The sequence below is a fragment of the Heteronotia binoei genome, chromosome 4 (assembly GCF_032191835.1).
Source record: "Heteronotia binoei isolate CCM8104 ecotype False Entrance Well chromosome 4, APGP_CSIRO_Hbin_v1, whole genome shotgun sequence".
Lineage (NCBI taxonomy): Eukaryota > Metazoa > Chordata > Lepidosauria > Squamata > Gekkonidae > Heteronotia > Heteronotia binoei.
Window position 1 is genome coordinate 126,284,061 of NC_083226.1, and position 14,812 is coordinate 126,298,872.

A 14,812-nucleotide genomic window follows, 5' to 3' on the forward strand; every position below is an offset into this window, starting at 1 on the left:
CCCAGCTCCTTCAACCTTTTCTTCATAGTTTCCAGACCCCTCACCATCTTCGTCACCCTCCTCTGGACCCATTCCAGCTTGTCTATATCCTTCTTAAAATGTGGTGCCCAAAACTGAACACAATACTCCAGGTGAGGTCTTACCAGAGCAAAGTAAAGCGATACCATCACTTCACATGATCTGGACACTATACTTCTGTTGATACAGCCCAAAATTGCATTTGCCTTTTTAGCCACTGCATCACACTGTTGACTCATGTTCAGTGTATGATCCACTAAGACCCCTAGATCCTTTTTGCACATACTACTGCTAAGACAAGTCTCCTCTATCCTATAACCATGCATGGGATTTTTCCTACCCAAATGCAGAACTTTACATTTATCCCTGTTAAAATTCATTTTCTTGGTTTTCGCTCAGTTTTCCAGCCTATCAAGGTCTTCCTGTATCCTGTTTCTATCTTCTACTGTGTTTGCAACTCCTCCAAATTTAGTATCATCTACAAATTTAATAAGCATTCCCTCTATTCCTTCACCAAATTGTTTATAAAGATGTTGAGCAAAACAGGTCCCAGGCCAGATCCTTGAGGCACTCCACTTGTCACTCCTCTCCAAGAGGATGAAGAACCATTCACAACCACTCTTTGGGTGCGATCTGTCAACCAGTTACAGATCCACCTAATGGTAACAGGATCCAAACCACATTTTACGAATTTGTCAACAAGGATAGTATGTGAACCTTATAAAAAGCCTTACTGAAATAAAGATAAACGATGTTTTCAGCATTCTTCTGATCCAGTAAGGTAGTCACTTTCCCAAAAAAAAGAGATCAGGTTAGTCTGACATTACTTGTTCTTGAGAAACCCATGCTGGTTCTTAGTAATCACATCCATTCTTTCTAAATGTTCCAGGACTGACTGATGATTTGTTCTAAAACTTTTCCAGGTATAGACATCAAGCTGACGGGTCAGTAGTTACCCGGATCCTCTTTTTTCCCCTTCTTGAAGATGGGGAAAACATTTGCTTGCCTCCAATCTTCTGGCACCTCTCCTGTTCTCCAAGAAGTCTCAAAATAATAGCCAGAGGCTCAGAAATTACATCTGCATGCTCTTTTAGAACCCTTGGATACAGTTCATCTGCCCCTGAGGACTTAGTTTCATTTAAAGAAACTAGGTGTTTATTTACTACCCCTATGCTGATCCTAGATTGGAACTTCCCACCCTTATATGTTCTGTTTTTGCCATATTGAGCACCGTTTCCCTCAGAAGAGAAGACTGAGGAAAAGTAGGAATTGAGCAGTTCTGCCCTCTCTTCATTACCTGTTACAATTTCAATTTCCTGCCCTCGCAACAGGCCTCCCATGTCCTTGGTCTTTTTCTTACTCTGAACATAATAAAAGAACCCTTTTTTTGGTCGTTTTTAGCATCTTTGGCCAGCCTAAGCTCATACTGAGCTTTAGCTTTTCTAACTTTTTCTCTACAAGCACTGGTGATTTGTTTATATTCATCCTTTGTTATAAGGCCCTCCTTCCAAATCCTAAAGGAGTCTTTTTTATTTCTCAAGTTTTTAGAGAGTTGTTTATAGAGCCAACTTGGCTTCTTTACGCTTTTTCCATTTTTTCTTCTCATAGGAATCATCTGTGATTGCGCTTTCAGTATTTCGCTTTTAAGAAACTTCCACCCCTCCTGGACCCCCTTCTTCCTAAGTATTTCTGACCATGGGTTTTTACCCAGCATAGTTCTAAGTTTATTGAAGTTTGCCTTTCTGAAGTCCAACTTATAAGTCTGACTATGTATAGCTTTCCCCTTCCCTAAGACCTTCACAGTCAGCTCCACAGTGCCTGAGATGTCATTTCTTATATGTCCAAGACACCATGCCTCCCTGCACTCCCCAAGAGTATAGTTCCATTATTGATAATTTCAGGCAGTATGGGAGTACATTAATCTAGGCACATCAAGGCACAGCACAGACAGCATCCAAGGAATGAAGGAAGATGCATGTAGGAAGGTAGATATTACCGTTCTGTAAAAATTACCTGGGCTGACTAAGCTGTGGCCCTGGGACCAGGTGGTGAGGAAAAGAAGAGAAGAATTTCCTAGTCAGACCATTATCTCCACTCTCACTGCCTTCTCTTTCCCTCCATCTAATCTCATTGACCTTTAAAGCAGATAGCCAGGTGCCAGAATAATGGCATGATCCAAGTAATATCTCCTAAAATCAAATGTTATTAATGTATACACTTGTTTGGGTATCTTAACAACATTAACAACAATGGTTTTTCATTTGATTTTTATAAAAAATGGTTAATGTCTGGATGCACATTCCTTATCATTATTGTATCATCGTTAGATTATTTGAATGTATTTAAAGTGAAACTACAACGTATTATATCTGGAATATGTGTGTATATGCATGTGTCTACTTTTCATATCCATACTGGCATTTATTTATTTTTTTCTCACTTAAGAAAGGACTGAGATTGCTGTAGCCTCATCACCTCTCAAAAGAGGAAAAGATGGTTCTCACTCATCATGATTTGAAACAAGATAACAGCAAAATCTGCCCGGCTTCTAATTTAGACTTTCCAGTAAGGCTCTCCTTGTCACAACGTATGGCTTTCTTCCCTTTAATAAGGTCAGTTTGCCAAAAAGAACAAAGTGCACATAAGTAATACATTACTCAACCACTTGTATACATACATCTATTTTTCTTACTAGGTCTCACTATTCAGAAAGGTAAAGACATGGCACCATGATAAAAAGGGTCATTTAAAAGACTTCGCAGAAGCTCTGTACTGTGAAGGATTGAATTTTCACTTGAATGCCTACATTTCCACATCTCTTTCTTTACAAAAATATTCTTGCTGAATGGCAGACTGCAAAGAAGGTGGGGTTTTTATGTCACTGACCAGAATCTATAAAATATTTGAGCAAATTTGTCCCAGTGGCAAATAAAGATACAATGGGAAGGGCTTTAAAATAACATTTCAGTGAAGCAGCCATGAACTTAGTCACTGGCCTTTATGTGTTGGGCAAGTCACTTTCCAGTGCCATCATTAAAATAACAGGTGGCAGGTGTGTCATCTGTACTCAGATGCTCTTAACGTTGTGTACATGTGCATCTGGAAGAACTTCAGGAGACTTTGGATTTGACTGTGGGATAGCATTGAGGACCAGACTTCATTGATTTGGAATCATGTATCTACATTCTAAATCTGACAATCTAAACTAGGGGTGTCAAACCTGCAGCCCAGGGGCTGGCTCAGGCTCCCAGGGGGCTCCTATTAGGCCCACAAGCAAGTCTGCTTCCTTCTCCCTCATGCTTCCTTCTGCAGGATTTCCTACTTTGCCAGGATTTCTCAATTGCACAAAAGCCTCTATTTTTTTTTTCCCATTGGCTTCTCTCTTGCAGAGGAAGTGGGGGGGGGGGGGAGCTTACTTTGTTGCTGATCACAATATTGCAAGAGTATTAATACTTTAAGCATGTTTTAATTTTTTTTTTAAAAAAAATCTTTAATTGTGTTTGTCTATGTCCTTTATAAAGTTTATATCTCTGCTACCTGGCATTACATCTTACGACATACATAGCCTGGCCCGACAAGGTCTGATTTATGTCAGATCCGGCCCTCATAACAAATGAGTTTGACACCCCTGATCTAAACCATCACTCTCAAAGTACTGTTTGGAAAGGGTGTTGGTGGTGGTAGGGGGTGGGGGTAGATTTCAGATGGCAAGCATGAAAACTAAGGATAAGCTACAAGTAAATGTGATGTCTTTCCCCATAAACCATATCTGGTTCTACAGATTTTTTTTTAGGCCAAAGGTATGCCTCTTGATCAGGGACACAATGGGTTATCATGCTATATCTCAGGTTTCCAGAATTGCTTTGCCTGCACTTTTCATGAAAGTCTCACTGTAAGACTAACCTGATAAATACACTACCTTCTAATCACAAGTGCCTTTCCCTTCAGCAATTAGCAGTATTTCCCTTTCTCGAGTTCAGACCCCTCCCTCGTATCTCTGATACAGCTTGAAACCAGTTTAACTGCCATGTCTTCTGACTAGGGTTGCCACGTCCAATTCAAGAAATATCTGGGGACTTTGGGGGTGGAGCCAGGAGACATTGGGGCCAGGAACAAGGGTGTGACAAGCATAATTGAATTCCAAGGGAGTTCTGGATCACATTTAAAGGGGCAGCACACCTTTTCAAATGCCTTTCTTCCATAGGAAATAATGAAGGATAGGGGCACCATATTTTGGGGCTCATAGAATTGGAACCCCTGGTCCAATCGTTTTGAAACTTGGGGGGTATTTTGGGGAGAGGCAATAGATGCTATACTGAAAATTTGGTGCCTCTACCTCAAAAAATAGCCCCCCCCAGAGCCCCCAATACCTGCAGATCAATTCCCCATTATTCCCTATGGGAATCATTCTCCATAGGGAACAATAGTGCCCAGTAGACATTTCCCTCCTCCTCACTTTCTAAAGCGGGGGGAGGGCGTCCAGTGGTGGGATTCAAATAAATTAACAACAGGTTCTATGTCCTAATGACCATTTTAACTATATCAAAAGATATACCGAAAGGTAGTTTAATAATTCACGCATTAAATACTGCAATAAGAACAGTAAAAGAGGTAAAGACAACTAGATTATGTTTAAAGAAAGATTTATTGAAGATATTTCCATATTGGGAGTTCTGGCCCTCACATTTAAAGGGATGGCACACCTTTTCAATGCCTTCCTTTCATAGGAAATAATGAAGGATAAGGGCACCTTCTTTTGGGGCTCATAGAATTGGACCCCCTGGTCCAATCTTTTTGAAACTGGGAGGGTATTTTGGGGAGAGGCACTACCGTCCTCCACTGCGAAGACTGCCCATTTATACTCACTCTCTGTTTCCTATTACTCAGCCAGTTTTTGATCCACAAGAGGACCTGTCCTTTTACTTCATGACTCTCAAGCTTTCTAAGGAGCCTTTGATGAGGAACTTTATCAAAAGCTTTCTGGAAGTCAAGGTAAACAACATCTATTTGTCCACCCCCTCAAAGAACTGTAACAGGTTAGTGAGGCAAGATCTTCCCTTACAGAACCCATCCTGAGTCTTCCTCAATAACCCGTGTTCATCAATGTGCCTGCTCATTCTGTCCTTGATAATAGTTTCTAACAACTTTCCCGGTATTGAAGTCAGACTGACTGGCCTGTAATTTCCCGGAAATCCTCTGGAACCCTTTTTAAAGATGGGGGTGACAGTTGCTACCTTCCAGTTTTCAGGAACGGAGGCAGATTTCAATGAAAGATTACATATTTTTGTCAGAAGATCAACAAGTTCAACTTTGAGTTCTTTCAGAACTCTCGGATGTATGCCATCCGGACCTGGTGACTTATTAGTTTTTAATTTGTCTATCAGTTGTAGGACCTCCTCTCTTGTCACCTCAATCTGACTCAGGTCTTTCAACACCCCTTCCAAAATTAGTGGTTCTGGAGCGGGCAAACACTTCTCTTCTTCCACAGTGAAGGCAAAAAATGCATTCAACTTCTCAGCCATTTCCCTACCCCTGATGTAGCCCATCTTTGTTTTCAGGTACTCATGATGTTATACATGGTTTACTAGCCTTCCCCTTTAAATCCGCACAACCTTGTGCAGTAGGTGGGGCTGACAGACACAGCACCATCCTTAGGAGATCTAACTCAGACTCTCACACAGGTCTATGCAACTGGGCTGCATAGGGAAATGCCTTTAGGATTGCACTGATAGTGACTGATTGAAATCAGCCTGTGAGTTTTGCAGGAATCTGACCTTCAGTCTTCCCAGTCCAGAATTCTGATTGCAACAAATCTTGGCTTCTTCTTCTGGCCAATTAAATAAAACACGATTGCTCCTAACTTTGAACAATTGCTTTGAACAATTTTGAGGAAGAGAAGAAGAAGAAGAAAAAGAAGACCATAGATTTATACCCCACTCTTCTTTCTGAATCAGTCTCAGAGTGGCTTACAATTTCCATTATCTTCTTCCCCCACAACTGACTCCCTGTGAGGTAGGTGGAGCTGAGAGAGCTCTTCCAGAAGCTGCTCTTTCAAAGACAACCTCTGCAAGAACTATAGCTGATCCAAGGCCATTCCAGCAGCTGCAAGTGGAGGAGTGGGGAATAAAACCCAGTTCTTCCAGACAAGAGTCCGCACACTTCACCACCACAACAAACTGGCTCTTGATAGAAAGGATAAACAGGATAGAAACCTGGTAAACTAGTCACTAACTGCTGTTAATACACCTATGTCCTTAGTAATGTTTGATTTTTTCCCTCTTCAGTGTTGGATCCAACCATTTTCTCGCCATAAATACCAACAACTATCCATAACAATATAATTCCCAGGGTCCTGGGTGGGACGTGCCAAAAAAGTACCTTTTCAGGTTCAGGTATATTGGACTGGGAATATATTGGTAATTCCAATATTCCTGAATTCCAGATACCTGTATGGTAATTGGATTTGGAGGGTCCCCCCCCCCATTTCCAGTTTTTTCAGGACCATTATTCTGTATGGGGAATGGCTGGGGAACTGGAACAGTTGTTTTGAAAGATTTCCAGGTGGCCGGGGGAGTTGTTTTTAGAAGAAGAAGAAGATATTGGATTTATATCCCGCCCTCCACTCCGAAGAGTCTCAGAGGGGCTCACAATCTCCTTTCCCTTCCTCCCCCACAAAAAACACCCTGTGAGGTGGGTGGGGCTGGAGAGGGCTCTCCCAGCAGCTGCCCTTTCAAGGACAACCTCTGCCAGAGCTATGGCTGACCGAAGACCATTTCAGCAGGTGCAAGTGGAGGAGTGGGGAATCAAACCCGGTTCTCCCAGATAAGAGTCCACACACTTAACCACTACACCAAACTGGCTTTTAGAGGCACAAGCACCACAATCGCAGGGAAGCTGCTGGTGCCTGTCCTTTCAATCAGTGGCTCCCAGCCTTTTTGGCACCAGGGACCAGTTTTGTAGCAGACAATTTTTCCACGGACTGTGGGGGGTGGTGCAGGGGTTCTTGCTGCCCCAGGCCACCCTGCTCCCATGTCCCTGCCCCCATGGGGGTCTTTAAATACGGGGGAGACTGGGGCTGCTTCTGGCCACCTCCCCTGGAAGGGGAGGCAGCCTCAGAGTGAGGCCACACTGCCTCTTTCGTCCACCACCGTCTTTGGAGTGAGGCTGTGTGGGTGGGCAAAAGGGGTGGTGGAGCAAGCCTGCTCTCCTCTATGCCTGGGAAGCAGGGCTTGGAGGAGAGCACACGCCGCTGATCCATCCCACCGCTCTCAGCTTCCCAGATCTGTGACCCAGGAAGCCAAGAGTGCTGTCTCTGTGCAGCCTGGATGCTAACACACCACGGACCGGGACCGGTCCATGGCCTGGGGGTTGGGGACCCCTGCTTTAAATAACCCCCAAGTTTCAAGTTGATTGGACCAAGGAGTGAGTCCAATTTTATGGGTCTCTGAACGTTATTTCCAGTGGAGGGGGGGACAGAAAACCCTGCAAGCTGCTTCCAGGGCAAACCCCGCCTCCTCCCCATGTCTGCAAGTAGGAATCACTGACAGACAGCGAGTTCAGCAGAACTTCTACAGAACTCAGTAATCCCAGAGGAACCACAAACCAATGTGTCAAGCCAGAGAACCAAAATCAAACCAGAGAATCTTGCAGTGGAACCTGAAGCGGGGTGGGGGTGGGAGGTTCAAGCCCGTTACAACCAGTGTACAGACTGCTATGGAAGTGTCAAACTCATTTTGTTATGAGGGCCGAATCTGACATAAAGGAGACCTTGTCTGGCTGGGCCATGTGTGTTCCTATTTAAAGATTAGGTAGCAAAGATACAAACTTTATAAAGGACACAAACACAAATATATTTCCTAAAAAACTTAAAACATGCTAAAAGCATTAGCACTTGTTGGTCTTAAAGGTGCTTTCTTTGTATTTCTCCCACGGGATCCAGGGAACTGGGCAAAGGAAGCTCTGGCTCTTTCCTTCCTTCCCCAGGGGACTGGGGGGGGGGAGCCTCAGCAAATAGAAGGAAGAGAGGCTTCACTCAGTATCTCTGCTGTGCGATTAAGGGAGCCTGGCAAAGCAAGCTATTCCTCCTCCTTCCTCCCCAAGGGAGGAGCCTCAGCCAATGGAGAAAATAGAAGTTTTGCTCTGCAGTTCCTGTGCAATTGAGAGAGCCTTGCAAAGCAAGCTGTTATACAGAAAGGAGAAAGAAGGAAGCAGATGACAGTCAGTTGCTCAGGGGCCTGATAGGAGTCCTCCGAGGGCCTGATTCGGCCCCCAGGCCAGATGTTTGACACCCCGGCTTTGCAGAACGAAGTGTCACTCTGGCAATGTGAGCTTAAAAGGCTGGCCTCCCTAAAAAAGCAGTGTGCCAACCAAAGCTGGTTATACAAGCTTGAGCAAACACGGGTGGAGGACTCACATGTCCAGGCAGAGGTTTTTTTTTACCATCACCTGAAAGCTACTACAGTTGGGGCACCAAAACGCATGCCACAGAACCCATCTGAACAGATCAACCGTTGGCTGGGGAAAAGCCCGGCTATCAAGCCTTGTTTTGCATACATGGCAACACGCTCCAATATTTATCTCTCTGCAAAAAGAAAAATCTGTCACCTAATTTGACTGCCATTTGCAAAAAAACCAAACAAGCCCGACGCCCCCACAAGCGTTTGCAGCCCACAGACCTTCGCCTACTCATCCTTCCAGGAATGAAAGTGGGCGGGGCTTCCTAACTCCGCGAGCGCGCACGAGCGAGCGGAGACCTTTGCCGAGGGGCTTGCCGGGTCTGGTAGTCTTTCGAGCCTCCTGCCTGCTGCGCTACCGAGCGCAAGGACTACGAGTCCCAGAAGGCGCCGCAGTGGTTAGCTTGAGCTGCTTTTTCCTCGGCGCCTGGGTTTTAATCACACGTGGGAGTGGTGAAGCTGGAAGGGGCTGGAGAGAGTGAGACGCAATTCCTGGCAGGGCGCACGTCTAACTTGTTCGCTTGGGCTTTTTTGCAGTCTGGTGGGGAAAAGAAACTGGTGAGTTTTAGGCACTTAGAGGGGAAAGTCCCCGTTGATCCGAGGGTGCCCAACCAACAAACGGTTCTATAGAACTGATAGCGCATTAGGTAACGGTTCCATAGAACTGGTGCGAACCTGCTGAATCCCACCACTGAGGGCCTCCAAACCAGGGAATCCCCTGCCCCCTCCCTCTCTCACACACACAAATACTTACTGGGTCTTGTTCCTGCAGAACTTTACTGGCTCTGAAAACGAAAGCAAAACAAAGGGAGGGGCCGTTCTCTGAGGAAACTGTTACAGATCCTTTCCCATTAAGCCCTTCCTGTTCCCTACTTCCTGCTCAGCCTTAAAGGCACACATTTTAAAAACTGTTTGCAGGTTTCTAAACCTGCAGGAGCTCTAAATCTACAGAATGACTGTGGGGGCGGGGCTTCCCCCGCCGGCCAGCTGGCGGGGGGCAAGGAGAAGCCTGTCAAAACGGGGGATCCCCCGCTGGGACCTGGGGATTGGGAAGCCTACTTCTGACCATCGGATCATAGTTTTATTTATTCATTTATGTACCATTTTACAACAAAAGTGTTTGAGTAATTTACACCGAAATCTAATAAAGTGCAATATTAAAAAAAACCCAACAGAATATCATATGCAAATAAAAACAACATACAAGGGCAAGGCCTAAGACACAAAGACTTCAAGTGTAGGAGAGCCAGTTTGGTGTAGTGATTAAGTGTGTGGACTCTTATCTGGGAGAATGGGGTTTGAGTCCCCACTCCTCCACTTGCAGCTGCTGGAATGGCTTTGGGTCAGCCATAGCTCTTGTAGGACAGCTGTTGTAAGAACTCTCTCAGCCCCACCCACCTCACAGGGTGTCTGTTGTTGGGAGGGGGGGAGGTAAAGGAGATTGTGACTACTCTGAGACTCTGAGATTCAGAGTATAGGATGGGCTATAAATCCAATATCTTCTTCTTCCTTTTAAAAATAGATTTAATTAAAATCCAGTAGGCAGGATGCCAGTAGAATTTCCCAGAGTGGAAAGGTCCATGATGGGGTGCCACTGCTGCAAAGACTCTAGAATCCTTCTGTTCTTCAGGTCACGATGAACTGAAGAATAGGAGACAAGACAAGGGCCTCCTCAGACAATACTGGGGGAAATTTAGAAGAAAAAATCTTTCCATCTTGTGACATACTAAACATTGATTATTAGAGATATAATGCAACTAAAATTCCCAGTGTTGTTTTGTTGGAAGCCAGGAAAACTGAATTGTTTTGAAATCAGTTTAAATGTGCTGTTTGAAGCTGGTAATACTTATAAGTAAGATGAATACAGCAATATGAAATTGTAGTCATATGTAATGCTATGTTCTCTTTAAAGGAGTCACTTAATATAAAGAGGATTACAGCCCAGGCAGTCTACAATCCAAGTACTAAGTGGACCTAACCCTGCTTAGCTTCTGGTTCAGGGTGATATGCTCTATATAGGATATATATTTTCACTTACTCTTCAGAAATTAAGTTTCACTTTTCTTATTGTGATTTGTTTGCACTTCCTTATTGCAGCATATTAAGTAACTGTTTCTGCTAATTTAATGAAAACAATATGGTAATTAAATGTGTGTCATGGTTTGGGCAAAATTATCTTGATCAACACTGGAAGGATATGATCTTCGATACTCTAGCCAATGATGATTTACAAAGGAAGTATTATCTCAAATTATTTCTTTCAGTTGGCATCCCCAATTATTTCCTTAAGGGACTGGTTTGGAAGCCAGATCAGTTATATAAAAAAAAAAAGGTAGTCCCCTGTGCAAGCACCAGTCATTTTCGACTCTGCGGTGATGTTGCTTTCATAACGTTTTCATGGCAGACTTTTTATGGGGTGGTTTGCCATTGCCTTCCCCAGTCATCTACGCTTTCCCCCCAGCAAGCTGGGTACTCATTTTACCGACCTTGGGAAGATGGAAAGCTGAGTCAACCTGGAGCCGGCAGTTATATGGGAGTTTAAAACTGAATAGGTCTTTTCTGAGAACAGTATGAGAAGTAGTAGGATATAAGGAAGGTAAGTGCACCCTTCTTAAATCTTCGTTCGCGAAGCCAAGCCGAGAGAGAGAGAGAGAGAGAAAGTACACTTTGAGTAATGTTGCCTAGGGCTACTAGGGAATGTGTGAGCTTGGAATACTACTCACTTTGCATTGAAAACAAGTGACCATTGCACCTTGAATGTGTAATGCCATTGCTTTTCATATATGATGAGTTTTAATTAGCATTGGGAAATATATAGTGCCAAAAAACAGTTTAACACTGATGCCACATCATGCTCTAATTGTGCTATTTTATAGGCTTTAGACAGGTTGTATTTGTTGTGGTTTTTGCAACCCGCTATATCCCAAGAGTCAGAAATTCCACAGCAATAAACAAGAAGCTTAAATGGGAAATGCTTCATATCCTTCTTTCATTCTCCATACTGCTCATATTCCTCATAAGAATAATATCCACTACTTACCTTATATTGCTATCACATAACATTTTAATTTTTTAAATCAGAAAAGCAAGTGACTGGTGACAGGCAGGGTCAACAGCAGAAGCAACTCACTACTAGAATCAAAACCAACACCCAGTAACTTAGGTTCTCTATGCTTTAAGGATTTTTTTTTAAATGGATGTTGTGTTCTTTGTTTATTTCCTCCCTCTTTCTCATCGTATTCTCTTCAGACAACAGGATGGCTAGAGTTTAGAGCAAATCCACAATCATCATCATCTAAATAGAGGGTTTACTCATCCTTGCTTTGACAAATGTTTTTTATATTTCTAAAGGGAGGAGGGGCGGAATAGTTGAGGTTTGTATTATTAATCATAGCTACAAATGATGCATTTCGCGGTCTTGCAGTCTAGGCAAAAATGGAGCAAACAAGGAAACCCAAACTTTGGCAGTTTTAATCCCTAGAATTGGTTTTAATATATAACAACTGTTAGTTGTTATCACTGCATGCCATTCATAACCAATGGTATACATCAGGTGAGCAAATCAGATTTAGATGGGTAGCTGTGTTGGTCTGAAGCAGAAGTTTTAATTCAGTGGCACCTTTAAAACCAACCAAGTTTCATTCTGGGTGTAAGCATCCATATGCATGCACACTTCTTCAGTTAAATTGAAACAGAAGTCACCAACATATAAGTAGAGGATGGGAAAGCTGTTGTCAGGAATTAGAGTCGAATCCAATCCCAAAACTTTTATTGGTATAACACTAATTAGAGCCAAGCTGCATAGGTAACTCATCAATAAATACAGGTAAAATTGAATTAAGGAAATTGGTAAAACCTTTGAATAGGAACAAATTAGCACACAACATAATAAAAGAGTTTACAAACACATGCGAGAACTCAATCCCATTAACGTGTAGTGAGATCAGAAACTGATATCCCTGTTAAGCCCTGGGGCTTCCATTGTCCTGAGTGTTGTAATAACTTGTAACTCAGCAATCTCCTGTTCTAGTCTATTTCTATAATTCCTTTGCAATAAAACAGCTACTTTGAGGTCCCCCATTGAATGTCTTGGAAGGTTGAACTATTCTACAGGTTTCTCAGTCCTGTGATTCTTGATGTCAGATTTCTGTCCATTTATCCGTCGGGGTAGGGTATGATCTGTTTGCCCTATGTAGAGAACTGAAGGGTATTCTTGCATTTAATGACATATACAATATTATGAGAAAGTGAATGAGCCTGAGATGGTGTCGTTGATATAGTTAGGACCAATGATTGTGTTGTCTGGGTGTATTTGGCAGCAAAGCAGCAAAGCTGGCATCTGGGTTTATTGCCACCCCAGTCAGAATGATGAGACAGAGACATGTTTGGAATTAAAGGGCCACTTTATTAATTAACACAAACATCAAGGCCCAACAAATGGGTCAGGTCAAGCCGGGGACAGTCCCTTGTCTGCCCCCTTGACCTAGTTTTGGGCAAGCACCCAGCCCCAGGTATGAGCCAATCTATTGACACCCACCCAGCCAGCAGGGCCCGACTGATTCCCCCCTTAATGGAGCTCCACCCTCCCCAAACCATACAGCCTGGTGTGTAAATGCCTCCCATTGTAAGGGGATCCCCAGCCCACCTGGATTCGGGTCCCAAGCCATAAAGTTTAATGGCTGATCCAGCTAGGCCATTACCACAAGGTACGGTGCCCAAGTGCTCACCTATACCCATGCTTAAACAAGCCCAACTAACAACAACTAGTGACCAACCTATTTAACAGCACCACCATAACAATTGCCAGCATCTAGCATGACCAGTGTAGGGAAAGCAAAAACACCCTCAACCTTGCCAATTTGTTGGGGGTGTAAAATTCCTACCTGGCCCCTTCAAACTAGGCAACCAGCCTATGCCTGCAGTGATAGAAGGCGGGTGGGTGGGCCGAGAGCGGCATCTAACTGCACCACAGGGGGTGGGGCCGGCTCATTTAAGCCTGTGCTCACCTCCTGAGCTCCCAGATGGCTGGGAAGAGTCCACTGCCTCCTTTCCATCCGGGGGAGGCAAAAGACGGTCCCCAGCCTTATCAGCCAGTCAGCTGTGTGGCTGGGAGGGGGCCAAATTGTAAGCTTTGGTACCAGTGTCCATGTTCAAATTAGATCTTGTATTATGGTGAGTGAGCAGTTTAAAATTTGGGCTGTCTGTGGGCAAGAAAAGACTTTCCCCACAGTACTTGTGAAAGAGAACTGTCATCCAGTAGATTGCTGATGATGCATTGAACTGTTTTGAGTTGAGAGCTGTATGTGACCACTAGTACCATTCTGCTATTGTCTCCTTGGGGTCTGTCTTGCAAGTTTTCTCTTGGTACCATTCTGGCTATGTTAATCTATTTCTTGCAGTGAACACATCAGTCAGCCAGCCAACCAGAAATTGTAAGTAATTTTTTTTCTAAAAGTCTTACCATTTGGTGTCCATATTAGAGTAAGTGTCATCGATGTTATTTTCTGCATGTACATCTTTGCACATCTTTGTGGGAGGTCTAGCTCTCCCTCACATCATTTAATGGCCTGATTCAACCCAGGTAGAATCAATTAACCTACAGCACAAAAGCCCCCTGCAACACAAAGAAAAACTCCACCACTGTAAGGAAGTAGAGCTCCAGTACTACAGTTGCTGTACAAGTGTAAAGCTGTTTGACAGCTCTTCAGAATGGCTGACAAACAGGCAAACTGATTAGATATTTGGCTAACTGGCAATCGTGATTGTCAAACAACCTATCAGATGATTTGCAGCACCTCTAATTAACTTCTTCTGCTTCTTTTATTACATCCAAAGTTCCGGAGGGGCGAAAAGCAATGCCAGGGAATCAAAGAAAAACACAGAAATAGCAGCCTTCTTTTAAAACTCCTAGAACAGAAAGACACCGGCCCCTCTCAGCCAGGCTGGCCCCACCAGCAATAGGCTGGGGGCCGTTGTTGCCAGCCCAGAAAGAGGGAAGGCTGGCCTCGTCATCCTGGGCATCCAGGAGCTTGGTTTAGGGCGGGGGTTGGGGCTATAAAAGCCTATAGCCCCGCCCTGCTTCACGCAGTTTTCTTTTGGCTCTTGGAAGGAGAGCCGCATCATTGAAGGCTCCTCGGTTGGGCCTTGCGGGGGCAGAGCCGATGCAATCGGCGCGCTTGCGAGAAGCATTCGCATGGGCTACTGCTCTGGGAGCCTGCAATAGGCAGTTTTCTCGGCGGCGGCAGCAGGAAGTGCGGCGGAGGCTGGTTCGGACCTGGTGGGGTTGGGTCATCAGCGGAAGGCCTCGTTAGTGCGGAGCTTGGCTGGCAGGGCCCCCCTTC